This window comes from Pongo pygmaeus, chromosome 9, assembly GCF_028885625.2.
Source record: "Pongo pygmaeus isolate AG05252 chromosome 9, NHGRI_mPonPyg2-v2.0_pri, whole genome shotgun sequence".
Lineage (NCBI taxonomy): Eukaryota > Metazoa > Chordata > Mammalia > Primates > Hominidae > Pongo > Pongo pygmaeus.
Window position 1 is genome coordinate 63018355 of NC_072382.2, and position 18408 is coordinate 63036762.

Consider the following 18408-nt stretch of genomic DNA (forward strand, 5'->3'; position numbering starts at 1 on the left):
CTACACCACGAGTGCCTGCACTGTGTCATAGTTGTAAATTGTCTCTCTCCTGAGTGCCGTTCTGCACTGCATAGGTTGATCACTAAACACTACACTTCCCAGACTCCTTCTAGCTTGAGTTCTGGGTTTGATTTAGGTACCCTCAATCTGACGCTCATGATACTGGTTGGGAACTGAATCCCTCTGGGAGACAGGCGGCGTTTCATTTGTTTCACAAAGCATTTTATTTTGCTGATGCAGGCCACAGCAGAAGCGTGATAGTTCTGGAGCCAGCAGGTGCAGACGCAGAAATGGCCTCCTGATTGTGACAGGAGCAGCAGGCCCCTTGAGATCTTGATCTGCAGTGTGGCTTTGGGTGTCATTCCTGGAAGCTCAACCAGGAGTCTGTTTCTTCAGTCCTGCCATTGTTTCTGTAAATTTGATACCCTTGCACCCAGATAGATGGAGAGCTCCTCTTTCTGCAATTGAACACTGACAGTTGTATTATGTCTTCACATACAAAGAGGCAGCATAGTTAAGATTCAGGGGAGCAAGGTGGGTTGAGTTTACTTCTCTACCTATGCCTGTGCTTTAATTTTCTTGTTCTATTTGGTAGTGGAGACAGTCTGAGGACCCTCATCTAGACTTCTGGCCGCATATTTAATAATATGGAATTCAATACCTGCTTACTTCCTACTGCTGTTTGCCTGGGAAGATCATAGTCACCCATATCTAATCAGACAGAGTCACTTAAATGAAGAGCCAGCAGCATCATGACCCCACTGCTTTAGTAATGTAACCACAACAAACTCATCTGGAGCTTTCCTTACCTTGATATAGATGTTAGGATAGCACTTTTTTTTCTCCTTTAGGTGGGGATGAAAAGAGCGCATCTGCCTTTTATTTATTTCCTTGAAATGATTCTTACATGATAATTTTCTTTAGCATAATCACACCCTTGTTCAACATTCTCACAACTGAGCATTTTTCTTTTCTTTTTTGGGGAGTCAACTTGGAATCACAGAGAAATGTTAATCATTTGCTATGGCTTTCTTGATTAAAGGAATTGTAAATGACTGAAAAACTAAAAAAAGGCTTATTCTTGGATTAATGTCAGATAAAACTTGTGCCTATAAAGCATCTTAGTGCAATATACCATTCTTTCAAAGTTCAAACACAGACAGCAAAATAAGGAAAATGAGAATAATCATGTCATTAAGCCTCAATTGGCAAAATGTTTCAGGAGATGAGGCTGTCCAACCATTAGGGTAAGAAAGACTTTTGTTACTAATCTCCATATAGTGTAATTTTGCTGGCCCAAAAATTTCCCCAAAATTCCATTCCCCTGGATTACAAATTAATTGAATATCTTTAGGGGGGTGTAATGGTTAATTTTATGTGCCAGTTTGACTAGGCCACAGGATTCCCAGATATTTGATCAAACATTATTTTGTAAGGGTGTTTTGGATAACATTAACATTTAGATTAGTAGACTGAGGAAAGCAGCTTGCCCTCCCTAATGTGAGTGGGTCTCATTCAATAAGTTAAAGGCTTGAACAGAACAAGCAGGCTGACCCTCTTCCCAATGAGGCGGAATTTCTCCTGCCTGATGGCCTTCCAACTGGGACATTGTTGTTTGTTTGTTTGTTTGTTTGTTTCCCCTGCCTTTGAATTGTAGCATCAGTTCTTTCCAGATTTTGAGTCTGCCAGCCTTTAGACTGAAACTACACCATTGGCTCCCTTAGGTCTCCAGTTTGATGACTTACCCTGCAGATCTTGAGACCTGTCAGCCTCCATAATTCTATAAGCCAATTCCTTATAATAAATCTCTCTTTCTCTCTCTCTCTCTCTACACACACACACACACACACACACACACACACACACACACACACCCCTCCTTTCTATTGGTTCTGTTTCTTTGGAGAACCCTGACTAATACACAGGGGACAAAAAACACTCATTTATGCCAGAGGCAAGGCACAACTTTTGCATATCTGCACATTAAGGAGTGAATGACTGATCTCCCTGCCTCTCAACCACACATTTCTGAGAAAAGGATGGAGGAAGAATCAACTGCATGACCCAAAAAGTTGAAGAAAATACCTGTGAAGGAGGTACTTAGCATAACAAGAAGTTTCATTTGGTCATAAACTATATTTAGGGTTTTTCAGCAGAAACTTAGCCTCTAGTAGAGCAGTAAAGAGAATACTTCCATTCAGGGGATGTGGATTAGGAAGACTGGTTAAGAGATGGTCACAGCTCCCCAGTGCCAGCTCAGCTTGAAGGGTTTCACCCCGTTACTAATGGAGTAAGATTTTCAACAGCATCCATGACCTCCTGGACAAGAAGGCAGTGTACGTTTTGTGAGTTGGAAGTGCAGATAAGCAGGCTTGGCTGCAAAGCAGGTTTCTCTGGCTTGCCTGGTCCCTGTCCCTTGGCAGGATTGCAGCCCACTCTGGGTGGGAGAAATGTGGCTAATCCACTTCCTCTCTACTCCAATGTCTGCATCTTCATTTCAGATTTCAGTTTTAGCCTCCAGCCTGCCAGGGCAAGAAGGGACCAACACTGTAAACCCAGCATCACAAGAATCACAAGAATGGCAAGTAAACTGTGAAGCAAGGAGACAAGTCCAGGTTCTCTGAGGCAAAGAGGAGTGAGCGGGCACCACAGTCAGGGGTGCCTTGGCAATCGGAGCTCGTTCCTTCAGAGTCTTCTGGTCCCGTACTCCCATTTTCCAGGTGGGGACTCCGACGTCCAGGAATGAGAATGCCCTTGCCCATGTCACAGAAGAAGTTCCAAGAACAGGACCCTGGACTCTGCCACCAGGACCCCTTCATCATTCTGCTTCATCACAACACTTCTTAAAAGGAAACTTAACCCTGGCCTTCTACCCAATAGACCCAGCAGACCTGCAACGGTGGCCCTGAGAGTCAGGGCCCAGGCCACAATGGGGAAAAGCAGCTCTAGGGAAAGGGGTTGTGAACACAAGGCCTAGCTTGGGGGCTGTGTGGACTCTGCCCCTCCTACACCTCTCACTCCCATCCACACATTGGAGCTGGAAGGGCCTGCCCAGAACAGTGGAAGGGAAAGAGCACCAGGCCACTAAACACCATGTTCTAGATCTGTCCCTGTTGCCCCTCATAAACCACTTTCCCACATTGTGCCTCAGTTTCCCTATCTGGAAAACGCATTGGTCTCACTTTACACTCTATAGTTTCACTGATATTTGGACATTCTATAGGTTACAAAATTAAGTGGCCCTGTTCAAGGGAGAGATAGAAATATTAGATTTATGTTCCAGAGGCAGAACCATTCAGTGCCGCAGTCACCGAGGTGTAAAAGTATAGATTTCTGTTAACTTGAAAGGGGAGTTGAAAGAAGGCAAGAGAAATGTCCCCTCAGGCTAATTTGTCTTCACTTAGAAAATGTTTTCAAAGGAAATTCTGAGGAGGTTTGTCTCCTCCCCCAGCCAGGAGCCTCTTCCGTCTTCCCAGAACCGGAATTTGGGTGGTGTGGCCAACAAAGGAGCCATTCTTCCTCTAAAGGGGTCACTTCCCTCGGATCCCAGGGCAGCGGGCTGCGGCAGGTGCTCATGGGTGATTGCACGGAGGCAGACATGCTGCGGGACTTGCAGCATCAAGGTCATCTGTAAAGGAGCTGGCCATGACCCGCCACTGCCCACCAAGGTCTGGAGCAGACGTTATTCTCAACAACACTTCAAAGGTAACTAGTTCAAAGGGAACTAGGTAGTATCGTATGTTTTTGTTTTGTTTTGTAAGAAAAAAAATGTTAGATATCCTGAGGTTGTTATCTTGCTATTCACAAATGCAAAAGCAGCCGCCCAAGGTGGGGGAGGAGTCCATTTGAACGAGGGACCACAGTGCTCTGCTGAGCAGGCATTTGCTCCTGCGCTGCCCTTCCTCTTCTACCGTCTTCCCAACCCAACCCTTCAGTGCTCTCAATCTATCCTGGGTAACTCCCGCCTGGCACCAGGGCGCGGTGTGACCGCCTCAGGAAGTCTATCTTCACCAAGAAGCTTGCATTGGCTGCTGCTGTCAGGGATTCGGACGCTCCATCCAAATCCCCTCACATCCCTTTACTGTTAGTCTCTATGCCTCTTTGGCTCCCCGGCTTCCTTCCATTTCCCCCGCCCTGTGGGACTGCTTTTGCTTCCTGCAGCTGGGAATTTTCTTCAGAGGAACTGCCCAATGCTAGCGCTCATCACAATGAGCTGTAATTCCTTGTTTGCTAGTCGGCCCTCTCCACTGGCCTGGGACCTTGGAAGGCTAGGGATTGTACTTTGCTCGCCATTGTATCTCAGGACCTGCCAATGGACTCAATGGGAACTTGTGAATGATGAATGAGCCACTAACTGCTGCTTTCAGAATCAATCCCAATAGAAGGGTGAACTCGGGAGAATATCTGGGCGCCTCTAAGGAAGCACAGGTCCTAAATGGAAATTGAACGCTATGCTTTCCTGAAAATGAAGTGAGAGTGTTAGGGAACCCCGGTAGCTGTGCCTAGGACCTGAATCACCACTTCTTTCTTGTGCCCTTCTTGTTAGCCTCCATTCACCAGCACAATCTTAGCCTTTGGCTGTCAATCTCATTTCCCAGCTGGCCTCACTCTGAAAAATGTGCGTCTATGTTCCATCAGTCGTCCTCTGCAGAATCGGCATGTTAGACTCTATCACAGGGTCTACATTCATCTCTTAGCTTCTAGCTCATTCCTGAAAACTGAAATGTCCTGAAATTCCACCCTCAGTCCTGCATTCCCCATCTCAGACCTACTAACTGTTGTCCCCAGGTGTCCCTAGTTTCCAAGTAATCCCCAGGGGCTGCCCTTTCCAGATGGCACGATCTGGGGCATTGGACTCTAATCACAACAACCCCAGCTCACTCCTCTGTCCCCACCCAGTGCCAGCGTAGTGTAGAATGTGGATGGGACAGAGAAGTCCTGTCTGTTACCACAGCACAGTCCCCAGCACGACCAGGCAGGCCCAGGCAGGTCGCCAGGGGTTTTGTTGACATGAAGGATAGCCCATAGCTTTCCCAGAAGAAACCACAAGGATGGCTTAGAATTGACAGTTGGCCTAGAGGGAGACGTGGGAGGCTTGGAGGGCCTAAAACTCTTAGTCATTTGTGGTTTGGGGGCATGGTTGGCCATGGCTGAGTTATCCTAAGGGAGGATCCCAAAACCCACTTGTTCAATTTCTTTGGGGGTAAGGGTGAGACACAGAAAGAACAAGTCACATAAAAAAATGAAAAAGCTGAAGAGAAACAGGCGCTTGTGGAAGAGGAGCCTGCCGACTCACAGAGAGGGCCCTCAAAGCAGGCCTGGGGAGAGAGCCATTGAAAGGGGCTATTTAGTAGCAGAGAAAAGGTACTTGAACCTCTTGGACTGAAAAAAAGAGTGCTTGAAAATGAACTATGTGAACTTAGGTTCCTTTCCCTTGCTCACGTGACAAATGCCATCCTTCATCAAACATTCACAGGCAAGTTATTAGCACCTGGGGAGTCAGGCTGGGCAGGAAATGATGGTGACCTTGGCTAAGCAGTTAAACAGAGGACAGGAGAGGTGTTAATAATTTACAGACAGGAGGCCTGGGGGATCCTTAGACGCTGACTCATGGCAGATCACGGGCACAGGGGCCCACAGAAAGAACCACAAACATGAAAAGGCCCTGTGCAGGATGGTCCCAGGGGATGGCCTAGGCTTTTTCATGTTTAGTTCCAGGTTTCCACTTTCTCTGTACCACACTGCCTGCCCTTTCCAGATCCTCATCCTCCTCCACCATACCATTGTCAGAGACTCCAAACAAATCTCCTTGCCTCCTTTTCCTCCAACACATATGTATTTAGTGTCTTCCTTGCACCAGGCACTAGGGAAACAGCAGTGAGTAAAACAGATAAAAAGTTTCTGCCCTCACAGAGCTTGTGTTCTAGAGGGAGGACACAGACACACTGTAGAGCATGCAGAGAGTTGTTAACTTCATGGGGACAAATTAAGCAAGAAGGAAAAGGTGAATATTGGTGATAATGGGTGCAGAAGGAGCTGCAGTTTTAAAGACAAAGGTCAGGAAAGCCCTTGCATTTGAAATTTTTATTAAGCTCCTTCTCTTAAGGCTTCCAGACAATGTGCTCCCCTCAACTGAGTATACACTGGGTATAAATTACATATCAGGATGTGATTCCTGCCCTTGCAAGGCACACAGGCTAGCTCCCTTTTGCACACCTTGAATTTCCTCAGCATGGCTACTGATATGGTTTGACTCTGTGTCCCCACCCAAATCTCATGTTGACTTGTAATTCCCACATGTCATGGGAGGCACCTGGTCTAAGGTGATTGGACCATGGGGGCGGGTTCCCGCATGCTGTTCTCTTGACAGTGAGGGAGTTCTCCTGAGATCCAATGGTTTAAAAGTGGCAGTTTCCCCTGCGCTCTCTCTCTGTCCTGATGCCTTGTGAAGAAGGTGCTTGCTTATCCTTCACCTTCCGCCATGATTGTAAGTTTCCTGAGGCCTCCCAGCCATGTGGAACTGTGAGTCAATTAAACCTCTTTTCTTTGTATACCCAGTCTCAATGTAAATTAGTTCAACTGTTATGGAAGACAGTGTGATGATTCCTCAAAGACCTAGAACTAGAAATACCATTTCACCCAGCAATCCCATTGCTGGGTCTATACCCAAAGGAATATAAATCATTCAACATGCACACAATGTGTTTATTGCATCACTATTCACAATAGCGAAGACATGGAATCAACCCAAATGCCCATCAATAATAGACTGGATAAAGAAAATGTGGTACATACACATCATGGAATACTACAAAGCCATAAAAAGGAATAAGATCATGTCCTCTGCAGGAACATGGATGGAACTGGAAGCCATCATCCTCAGCAAACTAACACAGGAACAGAAAACCAAACACCACATTCTAACTTATAAGTGGGAGCTGAACAATTAGAACATGTGAACACAGGGAAGGGAACAACACACACTGGGACCTGTTGGGGTAGGGGGCAGAGGGAGAGCATCAGGATAAATAGCTTATGCATGTGGGGCTTACTACCTAGGTAATGGGTTGATAGGTGCAGTAAACCACCATGGCACATGTTTACCTATGTAGCAAACTTGCATGTCCTGCCCATGTATCCCAGAACTTAAAGTAAAATTAAATTTTAAAATAATAAATAAATTAATAAATAACCCAGTCTTAGGTGGTATCTTTTTTTTTTTTTTTCTTTTTTTGAGACAGATTTTCACTCTTACCACCCAGGCGGGAGTGCAATGGCACAGTCTCAGCTCACTGCAACCTCTGCCTCCCAGATTCAAGCAATTCACCTGCCTCAGCCTCCCAAGTAGCTGGGATTACAGGCATGCGCCACCACACCCAGCTAATTTTTGTATTATTAGTAGAGACGGGGTTTCACCATGTTAGCCAGGCTGGTCTTGAACTCCTGACCTCAGGTGACCCACCCGCCTCAGCCTCCCAAAGTGCTGGAGTTACAGGCATGAGCCACCACACCTGGCCTCAGGTAGTATCTTCATAACAGTGTGAAAATGGACTAATACAGCTATCCTGGCGATGCTTCTCCAACACAGGAGCAATCAGGTCACTACCCTGCTAAAACCCCTCCATGACACTGCAATGCCTTGAGGATCCTATTCTGATTCTTTAGCATGTTTAAGCCCTTCAAATCCCCGTTCCACCCGTGTCCCAGTCTGATGTCCAGCTTTGAACTTCCTCCCCTCTAACTAGGAAGCCCCAAAGTCTAATTTGCCTGGGATAGTCTTGGTTCATTCCTGTCATCTTTAATAGCATGCTGCTTTGCTCTCAAAATCATCCACTTTGGACAATAAATTATACAGTCATGCTGTGTGTTAACATACACCCAATGCTTTAGCAATGCAAAATACTCATTGTTCAAAAATGCTTTCTACTTTCCAGCTTCTGCACTTTGCTCTTGCTGGTCCCTCAGTCTGGGTTAATCTCTCCTGCCTTACTTATCTGGTGAAATTATCTTTTCCTTAAACTCCACTCAGATGTTACCTTCTCTTCATTCTCTGGGCTGTCTCCTCACCCTCACTCTCTACTAGATCTCATTATCTTCTCCCTCCTCCATGTTCCTATAGCAGTCATCCCTTTCTCTAGCATAGTGTACAACACACCTTGGTCTTGGGTCCTCTCCACCTCTGCAGTGGGGGTAGAGCTTGTATTCTGTTTAACCCTGTGTCCCCAGGGCCTTGTACAGTGTCTGAACCACAGGAGGTATTGAGTAAGTATTGATTGGGTTGAATTCAATGCAGTCGTGCTCCAGCTACAGATATAATGACTTGAAGACTTAAATGCTTTCAAGGAAACTGCTGGAACTAGAAGACTGGGTCCACTGTACCTTTGTTTTTTTGTTTTTGCTTTTTCAATCTGTCACATAATATCCTAAACATAGCATGAAGATGGTGCTCCAGCCTCAGATCTCTTACTGATCCGCATCTTAATTTTCCAGCTCACAGGTGTCTGCTCACCTGTAGTACATAATGGCTTACCCTTCCAGCTCCCCTGCCTCTTGGGAGAGAGCTGCTGTGACATGTGCCTTAGCTCTGATGCCTGATCAGAAGAAGAAGGGACATTCTCAGCCCAGGAGGGTTGGGAGAGAAGGAAAATGGGTGTGGGGTAAGAGTAGGGGCGAAAGAAAAAGCATTTCTTTATTCAAAGTTGACATAAGTTCCCAACAAGAGAAATATCCAAGGCAAGCGTTTTGGTATCAGCAGCCTTTTTTTAGGCAGTTGAAAGAGATAAAAGTGACTCTATGTGTTTATTAGCATTAACTAAGGAAGGAGATTAATCAAGGGAGGAATTTTGTTTGTTTGTTTCTGAGATGGAGTCTTGCTCTGTCACCCAGTCTGGAGTGCAGTGGCGCTATCTCAGCTCACTGCAATCTCTGCCTCCCGGGTTCAAGCAATTCTCCTGCCTCAGCCTCCTGAGTAGCTGGGATTACAGGCACCTGCCACCGTGCCTGGCTAATTTTTGTATTTTTTTAGTAGAGATGGGGTTTCACCATGTTGGCCAGGCTGGTCTTGATCTCCTGACCTCGTGATCCACCTGCCTCGGCCTCCCAAAGTGCTGGGATTACAGGCATGAGCCACTGTGCCTGGCAGAGGGACGAATTTTAACCAATGGCTTTAAAGAGAGAAGGCCAGTGTTTAGGAGATGAGTGTGTGGCAATGAGATGAGCACAGACCATATTTAAATCCCAGCTTGTCATTCATTCAAGCATTCATTTATTAATTCATATGCAATCATAAGGCACTGTGCTAAATGCTCAAAATACAATTGATGAGAAAGACAAAAGGCCCAGTCTAGTAGGAAAGTCAGAAGATAATCAAACATTCATTAAAAATTGTGAAAAGTGCTGCAAAGGAAGCATAGCCAGGACTCCAAGGTATGACAAGGAAGTGACATGGCAACTGTGAGCTTAAGGATGCACAGGGTTGAGGAAGGCTGGGATGGGGTAGAGAAGTGGGCCTGTGTGTGGTTCCCGCACAGACAGGAGCATGGCACAGCAACGTGGGTTTGGAGCTCAGCGAGTTGAGAAAAAGCAGGACCACATGAAGCTGAAGACACAGAAGGGATCAAATCACACAGGGCTGCTCTGGCTACTGTAGGGGATCTGGTCTTTGAGCTAAAAGCATTGGATAACATGAGAGGCTTTTTAGCAGTGGGGGTGGGAGTGAAGAGTATGTATGTGTCGCCTGACCAGACATGTACTTTGAAAACTTCATCTTAGCTGTCTTGTGAAAAGATTTTGGAGTGGGAAGATCACTTGGAAAGCCATTGCGAAAATCCAGGCAAGAAGTGGGTGGAAGCTTGGGCTAGGGAAGGGGCTCTGCAGCTTCAGATAATGTATCTCAGTAGTGCACCCTATAGAAGAGATCATAAGACTCAAAATTTAAGGTAAGTAACATGCAAAGTGTCTGGCTCACCATAAATGCTCAATATATGTGGGATATATAACCTTTCCTCCTGATGGGAGGCAGGCAGCTGGCACTCGGACCGAGGTTCCTGTGCCTGTTAGACTTTGCTTTCTGAGGTGGTTTTTGTTTTATTCACAGAAGCAACCCTGTGTTTATGCAGGGAAATGGGAACAGGAAGCAGCCCCAGGCACATTGTAGAGAAGTTCCTTTCCAAAATATTTTTGAAGTATAAAAAGAGGATAAATTATATAGATCCTGGGAGTATCACATACACATACACATGCCACCCCACACACACCACCCATACACTAGTGTGAGCTTTTTTAGGTAAAAAATGACATTGGTCTCTGCTCACAATAGGGAGGGCCAGTGCCCCTAACTAAGAGGTCTTTGAATTCCTGGGAGAGCTGTCATATCTGTGGCTTCCTTGGGAAACTCTTCCCTTCTCTTGCAGCCAATCAGGTAATGAAAATTGCACAGGACTGTGATCCAGTAACCAAGATAAAGGCCTCTTGTGTTCATCCCAGTGTGTGCAATATCGGGTGACATGCTCTTCCAATGGAAATAGAGAGTGGCCACCCTCCAACTCAGCAGAGAGGGAGAGAAAGCCTCCTCCTATTTCATGTGGTCAGCTGGAACAAAGCCTTCACCATCGGTTCGTTTACAAAGGGCACAACTAAGACAGACCCACACATTTGCATTCATCAGATGGTGTTATTGTAAGCACAGTCAGAAATACTTCTGGCTAGGAGGAAAATGTAATTTTGTTATTTTTCCCTCTCAAACAAAGAAGGGCTTACCTTGATGCACTAAAATCAAACCACTCATTCCTAAAGATGAATTTGGGCAAGAACATTTTGCAAAACTTACTGTAGCATAAGTGATTCCTGCCCTAAAAGCCTATAACCACTAAAGAAGGTCACACTTCCTTTCAGTACCCAAATAAGGATGGCTTTAACCACAGCTCCTTGATTATGGATAAATAGCTCCCTTCAAAGTGTCCCTTGGGGATTTCAGAGAGCTCTCAAAGGGGCACCCCAATCCAGTCTCTCAGCTGCGGACCCCAGGCAGCACAGCCCTCTTCCTCCTCTTCCTCTGGTTGGCTAAGGTTACTTTTTTATTACAGAAAGAAAAATATTTTTATAAATTTGTGTGGCATAAGTGTATAGTGTTTAATAAAGTCTGCAGTAGTGTACAGTAATGTCCTAGGCCTTCACATTCACTCACCACTCACTCACCGACTCACCCAGAACAACTTCCAGTCCTGCAAGCTGCATTCATAATAAGTGCCCTATGCAGGTGTACCATTTTTAAACTTTTTATACTGTATCTTTAATGCACCTTTTCTATGTTTGGATAAATGTATATACATCGCCTAATGATGCATTTCTCAGAACGTATCCTTGTTAAGCAAAGTATGACTACATTGGAGGGTTTGTAGCAGAAAAGCAACACTCTCTGCCTCACCTTTTAACAGGGTCACATTGTTGCTACGTGGAAAACACTGCAGGGGTGAGTGTGACAGCAGACAGACCCGTTAGAGCCACTGATGTGCAGGTGAGAGAAAATGGGGTTTGCACTTGGGTGGTGGCAGTGGAGGTGGTGACGTGTGGTAGATTTCTGGATTCTGTAGAACCAGTGGGATTACCTGAGTGAAACGTAAGAAAATAAGAGTAGTCAAGGATGACTCCAAGTCCTCGGGCTGAGAACTAACATAGATGGAATCGCCACCAACTGACATCACATTCCTTTAGTAGCAAATTAGCTCTGTCCATTTTGTTTGCCTGACTGTGACTGAGCCCCACAATTATCACTTGCTAGAGATGAAGCCCTATCCTGGGAACAATGAAAGCCATTTTCCCACCTGATTCACTGAAGGTCATGCTTATAGCAAACGGATTACAGTCACTTGTCAGGTTAATAAGATAGCTTAAAAAGATTTTTTAAAGTAGCAGTTTTATAGCCAACATTTTTTATTATCATCTAATAACATTAAAAACAAATTACTTAAAGGTGAGGAGAAAACTATTTCAGAAATATGCACTAGATAATCTTTGGCTCAAGGAAGAAATCAAAAGGGAGGTGTGTATTCGTTAACAGGCAATAAAAAGGAGAAACATAAAAGTGAAAACTAATGACCCAGCAATGGCTGGACTCAAAGGAAAATTTATGACCTATAATGTCCTTGCTATAGGAGAAGAAAATTAAAAGTCACAGAACTAAGTACTTGTCTTAAGGAATTAGTGAAATAACAATAAAATAAGCCAAGTGAAGCTAGGAAAAGGAAGTCTGTAAAAATAAAAGCTAGAATTAATTAAATGAGTTAACTATAATTTAATTTATTTATTTATTAAAATTGCATTAAATAAATATAACATTTATTTAAAAACTGGTTCCTTGAAATAGCTAACTCCTTCAAAAATCTGAATATGTTAAAGAAAGAGAGAAAACGAAAAGGAGACCCAATCCTGTGGCAACAAATTCAAGAATTTAGAGGAAAAAGATGACAGCCTGGTACAGTATGTATTATTAATTACTGACCCAAGAGGACTAGGAAAACTTGAATGGACCAATTAGCATGATTTTGAGAGGCAATTGAAGATGTACAATTGAAAAAGTTCCTAGGATCAGACAGGTTCACAGGTTAGTAACAGAGGTTTCCATTTCCCTCTCTCACAACCTGATCACACCGTTTGCTCCTACAGCAAAGAGTTATCTAGGTATAATATCTGGATTCTATTTATCGGCTTTCTATTTTAAAAATCAGTGCATAGGCCAAGCAAATTTAACTGTACGTACTCTACAGTAAACAAATGTTATGAATTTCTTGACATGTTAGCATATGATTAGCTAACTAAAATAAGGAGGATGTAAGGAGAGAAGTAGATGACAGTGGAGGTACATTTAACAGAGAGTGAATATATAAATTTGTATATATTTAATGGAGGAAGATAAAGAGGTTTAAGTATGTTATTTAATGATAACCATCAGAACTCAGATTAAGACTATCATTTACAAAGATCCAGAAAGAGGAGAGGGAATAGAAAAAAGAAGTGGAAAATGAAGCAAGTATGCTAATTTCACCATATTTCATATTAAGGAGTCAATAGATACCGTCTAAGATGGATAAAGCAGGAAGTAAAAGTTATGATGGTTACCACCAGAAGAACTCAGAATAGAAACCATTCAAAGCAGTCATTTCTAGGGAGCAGCACTGGGTGTAAAGGAAAAGGGTACTTTTATTTTGTACCCTTATGATCTGTTTGCACTTTTAAAATCAGTTACTATAAATAGCAATACACACAAACACATACACACAAACACAGGGCTCTTCCAAAAGTTCATGGAAAATGCATATTATGAAAAAACTATGCATAGAGTTCTTTTTTTTCCCACCAAAATAAACTCTTACTAACTTCTTATAACATGTCTGAATAGGATCTAGCATGAAACACTAAGAAAGCTACGACATCATTTGAAAAGAGCCTCTTTCAGAGCAACATTAATTTTGCTAAAATTGAAGCAAGAACGAACATCACATTTATAGTGAAGTTTGGGTGGAAGAATGGTGAAATCACTGATGCTTAATGAAAAGTTTATGGGGATGATGCCACAAAAATCAGCAGTTTACAGATGAATAACTTATTTTAAGAGAGGATGAGACAATGATAAAGATAAAGTCTGCAGTAGCAGACCATCCACATAAATTTGTAAGGAAAAAATTCATCTTGTTTGGGCTGTAATTGGAGAGGACAAACAATTGACATCAGAAACAATAGCCAATGTTACCGACATTTCACTTGGTTCGGCTTACACAATTCTGACTGAAAAATTAAAGTTGAGCAAACTTTCCACTTGGTGGGTGCCAAAACCATTGCACCCAGATTAGCTACATATAACAGCAGAGTTATCAATGGAAATTTTAAATTAGCAAGGTCAAGATTCTGAAGAATTTCTTTAAAGAATTGTAACAGGAGATAAAATGTGGCTTTTGTACTCATAAGTACAATCCTGGAAACAAAGCATGTCAAAACAATGGCTACCAAGAGGTGGAAGTGGTCCAGCCAAAGTCAAAGCAGAAAAGTCAAGAGCAAGAGTCACAGCAATAGTTTCTGGGGATGATCAAGGTATTTTGCTTGTTGTCTTTCTGGGGGGCCAAAGAATGATAGCATCTGCTTATTATGAGAGTGTTTTGAGAAAGCCAAAGCTTTTTAAAAAAATTTTTTTTTATTATACTCTGAGTTCTGGGATACATGTGTAGAACATGCAGGTTTGTTACATAAGTATACATGTGCCATGGTGGTTTGCTGCACCCATCAACCCATCATCTACATTAGGTATTTCTCCTAATGCTATCCCTCCCCTAGACTCCCAACCGTCTACAGGCCCTAGTGTGTGATGTTTCCATCCCTGTGTCCATGTGTTCTCATTGTTCAACTCCTACTTATGTGAGAACATGTAGTGTTTGGTTTTCTTTTCCTGTGTTAGTTTGCTGAGAATGATGGTTTCCTGCTTCATCTATGTCCCTGCAAAGGACATCAACTCATCCTTTTTTATGATTGCATAGAATTCCATGGTGTATGTGTGCCACATTTTCTTTATCCAATCTATCATTGATGGGCATTTCGGTTGCTTCCAAGTCTTTGCTATTGTGAACAGTGCTGCAATAAACATACGTGTGCGTGTGTCTTTAGAGTAGAATGATTTATAATCCTCTGGGTATATACCCAGTAATGGGAATGGTGGGTCAAATGGTATTTCTGGTTCTAGATCCTTGAGGAATCACCACACTGTCTTCCACAATGGTTGAACTAATTTACACTCCCACCAACAGTGTAAAAACGTACCTAATTCTCCACATCCTCTCCAGCATCTTTTGTTTCCTTTTTAGTGATCTCCATTCTAACTGACATGAGATGGTATCTCACTGTAGTTTTGATTTGCATTTCTCTAATGACCAGTGATGATGAGCTTTTTTTCATATGTTTGTTGGCTGCACAAATGTCTTCTTTTGAGAAGTGTCTGTTCATATCCTTCTCCTACTTTTTGATGGGGTTGCTTGTTTTTTTCTTGTAAATTTGTTTAGGTTCTTTTTAGATTCTGGATATTAGCCCTTTGTCAGATGGATAGATTGCAAAAATTTTCTCCCATTCTGTAGGTTGCCTGTTCACTCTGATGGTAGTTTCTTTTGCTGTGCAGAAGCTCTTGAGTTTAATTAGATCCCATTTGTCAATTTTGGCTTTTGTTGCCATTGCTTTTGATGTTTTAGTCATGAAGTCTTTGCCCATGCCTATGTCCTCAATGGTATTGCCTAGGTTTTCTTCTAGGGTTTTATGGTTTTAGGTCTTACATTTAAGTCTTTAATCCATCTTGAGTTAATTTTTGTATAAGGTGTAAGGAAGAGGTCCAGTTTCAGTTTTCTGCATATGGCTAGCCAGTTTTCCCAACACCATTTATTAAATAGGGAATCATTTCCCCATTGCTTGTTTTCATCAGGGTTGTCAAAGATCAGATGGTTGTAGATGTGTGGCACTTTTTCTGGGCCTCTGTTCCATTCCATTGATCTATATATCTGTTTTGGTACCAGTACCATGCTGTTTTGGTTACTGTAGCCTTGTAGTATAGTTTAAGTCAGGTATCATGATGCCTCTGGCTTTGTTCTTTTTGCTTAGGATTGTCTTGGCTATACAGGCTCTTTTTTGGTTCCATATGAAATTTAAAGTAGTTTTTTTCTAAATTCTGTGAAGAAAATCAAATGGTAGTTTGATGGGGATAGCATTGAATCTATACATTACTTTGGGCATTATGGCCATTTTCATGATATTGATTCTTCCTATCCCTGAGCATAAGATGTTTTTCCATTTGTTTGTGTCCTCTCTCATTTCCTTGAGCAGTGATTTGTAGTTATTCTTGAAGAGGTCCTTCACATCCCTTGTAAGTTGGATTCCTAGGTATTTTATTCTCTTCGTAGCAATTATGAATGGGAGTGCCCTCGATTTGGCTCTCTGTCTGTTATTGGTGTATAGGAATGCTTGTGATTTTTGCACATTGATTTTGTATCCTGAGACTTTGCTGAAGTTGCTTATCAGCTTAAGGAGATTTTGGACTGGAACTATGGGGTTTTCTAAATATACAATCATGTCATCTGCAAGTAGAGACAATTTGACTTCCTCTCTTCCTTTTTGAATACCATTTATTTCTTTCTCTTGCCTGATTGCCTTGACCAGAACTTCCAATACTATGTTGAATAGGAGTGGTGAGAGAGGGCATGCTTGTCTTGTGCTGGTTTTCAAAGAGAATGCTTCCAGTTTTTCCCCATTCAGTATGATATTGACTATGGGTTTGTCATAAATAGCTCTTATTATTTTGAGATATGTTCCATCAATACCTAGTCTATTGAGAGTTTTTAGCATAAAGGGGTGTAGAATTTTATCGAAGGCCTCTTCTGGATCTATTGAGATAATCATGTGGTTTTTGCCATTGGTTCTGTTTATGTGATGAATTACATTTATTGATTTGTGTATGTTGAACGAGCCTTGCATCTCAGGGATGAAGCCAACTTGATCATGGTGGATAAGCTTTTTGATGTGCTGCTGGATTTGGTTTGCCATTATTTTATTGAGGATTTTCGCATTGATGTTCAGCAGAAAAGTGCCTGAGAAAGACTCACCAGAGAATCCTTCACCACCATCACAATGCTGTTGCTCATTTCTCTCATCAAACAAGGGGAATTTTATGAGAGTCTTGATAGGCAATCATTAGGCATCCACCTTACAGTTCTGATTTGGGTTTTTCTGGTTTCTTTTTGTTTCCTAATCTTAAAAAAATATTTAAAGGGAGCCCATTTTTCCTCAATTAATAGTGTCAAAAAGGCTGCACTGACATGGCTAAATTTGCAGGACCCTCAGTTCTTTAGGGATGGACTAAAGGGTTATCATTATTTACAAAAGTGTCTTGAACTTGATGGAGCTTATATTGAGAACTGTTAGGTGAGCATGGAACAGAAAACTGCTGGAAGAGTCAGAGAGGTCACTGTGGAGAAGGTGACATCTGAGTTGCATGTTGAAGATTAAGGGAGTGCTTGCCAAGAGAGGGGAGAGAAAAGGCCTTCCTAGCAGAGGAAGAGGTAAAGGGCTAGAGAATGAGACTTGCTCCTGGGGTGGTGGGAGGTGAGTGTAGCTGGACCAGAGGCTGTATGAGATGGGGAGATCCACAGGAAGTAAAACTAGAATAAGGTTGAGGCAGATCTCGAAGATGCTTATATACAAGCAAAGAGCTTGGGCATTAGTTCATGGGTGATGAAGCACCTACAAAGGCTTTGAGTGGGAAAATTCACAATCAACTTTGCATTTTAGAAAGATCACTCTGGCTGGAGGCTGCTCAGTTAAGATTGTGACCACTAGATAAGAAATGATGAGAGAACCAAGTCTGTGACTAGGGAGTTGTGAATCTCAGTACAGTCATGGGTCGCTTAAAGATGGGGATACATTCTGAGAAATGCATCGCTAGGCGATTTTGTCTTTGTGTGAACATCACGGAGTGTACTTACATAAACCTAGATGATACAGACTACTACATACTTGGGCTGTGTGATGTAGCCTGGTGCTCCTAGGCTACAAACCTGAAGCATGTGACTGTACTGAATACTGTAGGCAATTGTAACACAATGGTAAGTATTTGTGTATCTGAACATATCTAAACATAAAAAGGGTTCACTGAAAATATGGTACTCAGAATGAAAAATGGAACACCTGCATAGGGCACTTACCATGAATGTGGCTTGCAGGTCTGGAAGTTGCTCTGGGTGAGTCTGTAAGTGAGTGGTGAGTGAATGTAAAAGCCTAAGATGTTACTGTATACTACTGTAGGCTGTATAAACACTGTACACCTAGGCTACACTAAAATTATGTAAAATATATTTTCTTTCTTTAATAATAAATTAACCTTAGCTTACTGTGACTTTTGTAATTCATAAAGTTTTTAATTTTTTAAACTTTTTGACTCTTCTGTAATAACTTAGCCTAAAATACAAACACATTGTACAGCTGTAAAAAAAAAAATCTTTTTAAAAATTCTTATTCTATAAACTTTTTTCTATTTTTACATTTTTTCTTACTTTTTTAACCCTTTTGTTAAAAACAAAAAAGTGACAAACACACACAGTAGCCTAGGTCTACACAGGGTGAGAATCATCAATATCACCGCCTTCCCTCCACATCTTGTCCCACTGCAAGGTCTTCAGGGGCAGTAACACACATGGAGTTCTCATCCCCTATGATATTATTCCTTTTTCTGAGTACCTCCCGAAGGGCCTGCCTGAGGCTGTTTTATAGTTAACTATTTTTTTATAAGTACAAGTAGTATACTCTAAAATAATGATATAAATATACTATAGCAAATACATAAACCAGTAACATAGCGGTTTATTATTATTTTCAAGTATGTACTGT

General features: G+C 42.3%; 1 long non-coding RNA gene across 1 annotated transcript in view; it reads left to right on the forward strand.

The window, feature by feature from the left end:
* The first annotated feature begins 986 nt into the window (after window positions 1–986).
* LOC134740257 (uncharacterized) overlaps window positions 987–18408 on the forward strand; it is a 100717-nt gene continuing 83295 nt past the window's right edge. Inside the window, exons 1-2 of the long non-coding RNA XR_010127583.1 lie at window positions 987–3705; window positions 11436–11515. This is a non-coding gene — a long non-coding RNA (uncharacterized LOC134740257). The remainder of the gene's footprint in view (window positions 3706–11435; window positions 11516–18408) is intronic.